At 34.6% G+C, this 5,908-nt stretch overlaps 1 non-coding gene across 1 annotated transcript; it reads left to right on the forward strand.

The window, feature by feature from the left end:
• Positions 1-635: 635 nt before the first annotated feature.
• On the forward strand, positions 636-707 carry TRNAC-GCA. The gene has a single exon. It is a non-coding gene; the product is annotated as a tRNA-Cys (tRNA).
• The last annotated feature ends 5,201 nt before the right edge of the window (positions 708-5,908 follow it).

Consider the following 5,908-nt stretch of genomic DNA (forward strand, 5'->3'; position numbering starts at 1 on the left):
AATTCTAGAATAATGGCAAATTGAAATATGAATTTGCACTTGTTTCTGTTTTTCCAATAATGGAGACTTATTTCTAAACTGTTGGTTAACCTGTTAGAATATAGATACTCTCTTCAATGTGCTATTTGATGGATATAAATATAAAAACATGGAAAATAACATGAGACAAACTATTAATTATGGTTTCTAACAGATCACATTTTCCTCAGAAGACCATTCATTTATGAAGTTGTGGTCCCATTTCATTCATCATGTCAAAAATATGTGTTCATTATACCACAATTTTGAAAAGCTGTTACAGTTTCCCGTAGTAACCATTTTATATATGATTGCAGTAGCCTTAATGCTAAATTATAATATTACTTTCAATATGCATACTCATAAAAATGCAATGCTGTAGTAGAGATAATTCACCTAAAAGAAATGTAGTCAAAGTTTTTATGGCTGATTTATGTTGATGTTTGACAGAAACCAAAAAATTCTGTAAAGCAAATATCCTTCAATTAAGAAATAAATTTAAAATTAAAAAAAATTTAGTCAAGATTTTTACTTCATCTGTGGCCACCATCCTGTGTCATTATTGACTAACCATGTCCCAATAAAATTACGTACTTACTTAGCATTAATTTGGGCTTTCCTGGGTGGCTCAGTTGGTAAAGAATCTGCCTGCAGTGCAGAAGACTCAGGTTCAATCCCTGGGTCAGGAAGATCCCTAGGACAAGGGAATGGTAGGAGCCTGGTGGGCTACAGTCCATGTGATTGCAAAGAATTGGACATGACTCAGTGACTTTCACACTTGGCGTTAATTGCAACAATATTATTCAATACCCTTGTTTTTGTGGAAGAGAAGCATGTCTAAACAAGCAAAAGTTCTTTAGTATAAAGCTATGAAGATAAAAAAAAATAAACCTTTTTTTAGCATAAGATAGATACTACTTGAATACTGCTTCTAAAAGGAGCCCAAACTCACACTACTTAAATATTTACTTAAAATCTGGGGATATACAAAGCATTAGAGAAACATTTCTGCTGAAAATTTGACTCCTGGCATTATTAAAATCTTGATATTCTAAATCATAACTAATTGGTTGAGACAAGTGAGCCAAAATTGTTTTTATAATCCAACAAACATTCAAAATTTTACCTTCATTCTTCAGTGTAATGAAGGTGAGCTACTGGGCACTGCAGTCTTTAAGAAGCAGATCTATCAGCTTTACTTTCCGATCTAATGATAAGTTACTCCCTCCATGGTCAGTACAGATTTTTTCTCAAGACAACTGTAAATTGGACAGAAAAGCAAAATGCCTCTCTTTTGCTTCCTTTTACTAATATCTGTCTCAAGAATTTAATCACTCAACCAGCAGATATTTACGGGGTACCTACTATGTACAAGATACATAATTATGTGAATGTCTGGATAAGGCCTGAGACAAAAAGACTGCTTAATGAGATGGAAGATATAATGATGGCAAATTTGTAATTAATTTGTCCCAACTTGTAAGCTCACTTCCTGAAGATTATGAAATGCTAAAATGCAGGCTTCATTGATTCCTCCCCCTTTATATCTGTATAATCTTCATGGCTCAGAGCATACGATTTGGCTTTTTGTAACATTCTGCCTTTTTTGTTTGTTTTACCATAATTAGTTTTATCTCATCAATAGGATTATGAGCAAACAGAGATGTCATACAGCCTACCTAAGAATTGTCACCCCCCCATAATTCCTGGCATAGTGCCAATCATATAGTAATTCTCCATAATTATTTTTGTTGATTAATCTAATATTCAAGGTTATATTATCAAAATAACTTAGTCCACTTATTCTTTATTCTAACCTCCAGAGATTCAAATGAGAGGGAAAAGGATAAGATTTAGTGTTATCACCATCAACTACTAGTTCTGGACTCTGCTACTAGTCAAATGTTTACAGCAAATTGTGTGAAAACTGAGTAATTTACATCTATAAGCATCATTCTTTTCCTGTGACAGGGGTATTTTGGTAAGTAAATTGTAGTGTTTTGCTTCTTAAAACTAGGTTACATCATTTTTAGTTCTAATGCAAACTTAATGCACTACTTATTAATATGAAGAGTCAAAAATAATGATCTTGGATTTATATATTTTTCCAAAAAAATAAACTGAGAACTTTATGTTCTCTGGGGCATGATATCATAAAGTATAATTAAGGCAGAACTACTGGATCTGTATTCTGCCAGCTCCTGCTATCCAAATTGCCACTGACCTTCCTCAGAAGGCCTTAGAGCCCAGATATTCTTTTCTTTTCCTGAAATTCAGTGGATATCCCTTCTCACAGCTGTAAGTCTACCATAGGGATCTCAACCGGTTAATTGTGGAAAAGGAGTAAAAAATATTTTTGTAGTAATTTTTTAAAATTCAATGTTGGATAGCAAACATAGTGAAAGTTGTCTGGAAATAAAAGTCATATATAAGTGTAAAGTACATTTGCTTTGGTGCCTCCCTTGGGAATTTAACATATAAATCAGTTCCCTAAGCTTATGAATTATTGAGAAGTGATGATCTTAACTTTTCCCAAAATGTTGTCTGGATAGTAAATAGGACACTAAATAGATGACCAGATTTTTAAAGTTGTGGCTTGGAAAGAATTTCACCCCACCAGAGTCCCAAACAACGGCAACTCTAACATGACATGACTCTATACCACCTGGTGGTAGGGGATGTTTGTTACAGGTGTAGTAATTGGAAGGCACAATACCAAAGCATCAGGACTGTGAGACAAAGATGAGTGATCCAGTCCTCTATTTCTCAGTAGTTACAGGAGTTTCTCTTTTGAAGAGCTGCTTAAAGTATTATCAAAAGCCCTTAGTCAGCACCTTCCTCTATCATTTCCATGTTGCTTTCACTTGATGTACCCCACGTTATTTCATTACTGTGTGTGGAGATCAAACCAGTCAATCCTAAAGGAAATCAACCTGATTATTCATTGGAAGGACTGATGCTGAAGCTGAAGCTCCAATACTTTGGCCACCTGATGTGAAGCACCAACTCATTCAAAAAGACCCAGATGCTGGGAAAGGTTGAGGGCAGAGGAGAAGTGGGTGACAGAGGATGAGATGGTTGGATGGTATCATTGACTCAATGGACATGAGTTTGAGCAAACTCCAGGAGATGGTGAAAGACAGCCTGGCATGCTGAAGTCCATGTGGTCACAAAGAGTTGAACATGACTGAGCAACTGAATGACAACAACAACCCAATAAGGTCACAGGCCCCATCAGCTCTGCTTCATTCCAGTCTTTTCATGAAATCCTTCCCCCGTCCAAATGCACTTGAAGTGTTCCTCCTCCTGCCCTTGCCACACTCTAAATTTAACTCCATCTTCATTGCTGGATTCAGAGGTCACTTCTTATACTTTATTACAACACAAGCAAATCTTACCCATTCTTCATTTCTTTTCCCTCATTGACTTTATAGCTTGCTTTCCCTGAGCTATCTTTCCAATGATCAGCTGTCAAGTAAAAAACATTTCCCCATAGAATCTCTCTTTAAAAATGTAATTTTTAACATTAATTAAATTATGATATTAAAATTGTATCTCAATTTTAAATATAGCATCAGAAAGGGAAGTGACTATAGACAAATTTCTAGAAGGAAAGTGATGTCTTTGTATTGACAAGTAAATCAGAGATGGGGGAAGGGCCATCTACAGTGGAAGACAACTGAGATGGAAGTGAAAGCCACAGAAAAACTTCCTACCCATCTGCCTACTAGATATCACCCAATTGACATCTTAGAAGCAACTCAAATCCATCATGTCTGAACTAAACTTACCTCTGTCCCTTTCCACAAACAAAACTTCTCCACCTCCTCCTGTATACCCCATCTCAGCAAAAAGTATGTCATATCACTAACTGGTCAAGCCAGAGACTTGAGAGTCATTCTTGAATCTTCCTTCTCTCTTACTGTTCAAAATCACCAAGTCCTGCCCCTCAAATAGGAAAAGTATTATCGGTTCCCACCACCCCATTCCACCATGTTGTCTGGACATGCTGTCTTCATTTCCTTACATTTAAACCCTCTCCAATCTGGCTTGTCTCCACTGCTACACAAAAACTCTTATGAAGATCAGCAATAACTTGCATGGTACCAAAACCAACAAATTTATGATCTTATAAATTAAAGTTCTAGCAAGAAACAGAATTTACTTACAAATTCCATATATACTTGAAAGATTCACTTCTACAAGAAAGTTTAAATCTTCTTTAATCCATTAATTATAATCCCCTCCACCAAATTCTTTTCTAGAGCTGGAACAAACTGTCCTTACCAGGCCCTCCTGTCCTTACCAGAAAGAAGTACTTTCTAGTTCTTCCTTTATTGGACAAATTTAGAGAACACACTGAAATTTTAGATTTCTTTTGGATGCTAGAGATACTTGGTCATTTTTTTTTCCTTTTTAGAATCAGAGGTAACTGTTAGCCAATAACATAAAGATCTATTAGTAAACTGAAATTTTGGCTTGCACTTAAAGGCATCAGGAGTGCCAAATTCATCAAAATGAATATTAAATGAAGAAAAGCACCAAGGGGCGAACAGTGTAAGGAAGGTGAGCTATACTTAACTGTTAGCACATCAAGTACCAATTTTAAATATAATACTAAGAAATAAAGTGTAATAAAGACTAATTCATTTACGTTTTTATATCCAGCAGAACATTATGTGTTTTACTAAAATGAATTTGCAGAGATAAGTATATATCCAATTTAAAGGAAGCTTTCTTTGCAGAAATCAAAAGAAATTAAAAAAAAATAACGGACATGAGTCATTCACACTTTCATCCAACATTTATTGAACACATTTATTGAGCAATTCTGCATTATCAGTAAACATTAATTGAACTGTTAAATGACAATGTTTAAACTGGGGCACAAAAGAATGAATTATACTATTTCAAAAGCATTATGAATAATAATACTTTGTTAAATACACAAATACTTTGGAAATATCTGTACCAGTCCTTAGAGATACAAACTTAGGTAGTAGATGGAGCAGGAAAAAAGCTCAGAAACTTTGAAGTGTGTGCTAAATATTTTAACCATAAACTCTCTTAACCTCCTGATGCCAGACACTTAAACCAAATTCATTTTCTAGTCAAACATTGATTTCTGAGAACAAATTGTCAACTTCTTTATCCAGGGGCACACCACTAAATAATCAGAAGTAGCAGTATCTACTGCTTTGTTTCTCCTCATTTAAAAATAAAAAGTATCCTTCAAGAGAAAAGCTCATACAGTTTTGACATTTACTAATTGGCTTTTAAATACTAGAAACTTTAAGTGGGTTGTTGCATGTAATCCATCTGACAAATTTATATCATGCTGACTTCCATGTTGTTGAGCTAGAAAGGGTTTAGATGAGATAAGAAAATGGCTGTAATACTAATAACAATAATATCAAGGAAAGCAACAGTAGCTAATTTTTCTCTAGCATTTGATAAATGCTAGACTGCTGAATTGATATAGTAGCAATTTTTCTTAGGCAAGTCCCTAGGACTCGAAAGAGACTTTGGATAACTCACTTAAAACTCGAGACCTCATATATTAAGTATGGGTAATAATAACCACTTTCATTGAAATGTGAAAATAAAATGGAATCATTTGTGTAATTTTTAGCACATTGCCTGACACTGGGTAGTGTTTGTTCAATAAATGATAGCTTATAACTATGTATAACATCTCCTCATTTGATGGGAAACTTGGTCACAGGTCCTTTGATTGTTAAACTTACAATTCCCTGTCTACATTTGCTATTCTCCTAACTTAGATTAATAAAGCCATGTTGCCTTTCCTCTTATGGTTAGTCAGTATTTGAAAATTACCTAAAATTTTCTGATCAAAATTGGCACTTTCCTTTCAGTGTGGAAAAATGAA

The sequence above is a fragment of the Capra hircus genome (assembly GCF_001704415.2).
Source record: "Capra hircus breed San Clemente chromosome X unlocalized genomic scaffold, ASM170441v1, whole genome shotgun sequence".
Taxonomy (NCBI): Eukaryota; Metazoa; Chordata; class Mammalia; order Artiodactyla; family Bovidae; genus Capra; species Capra hircus.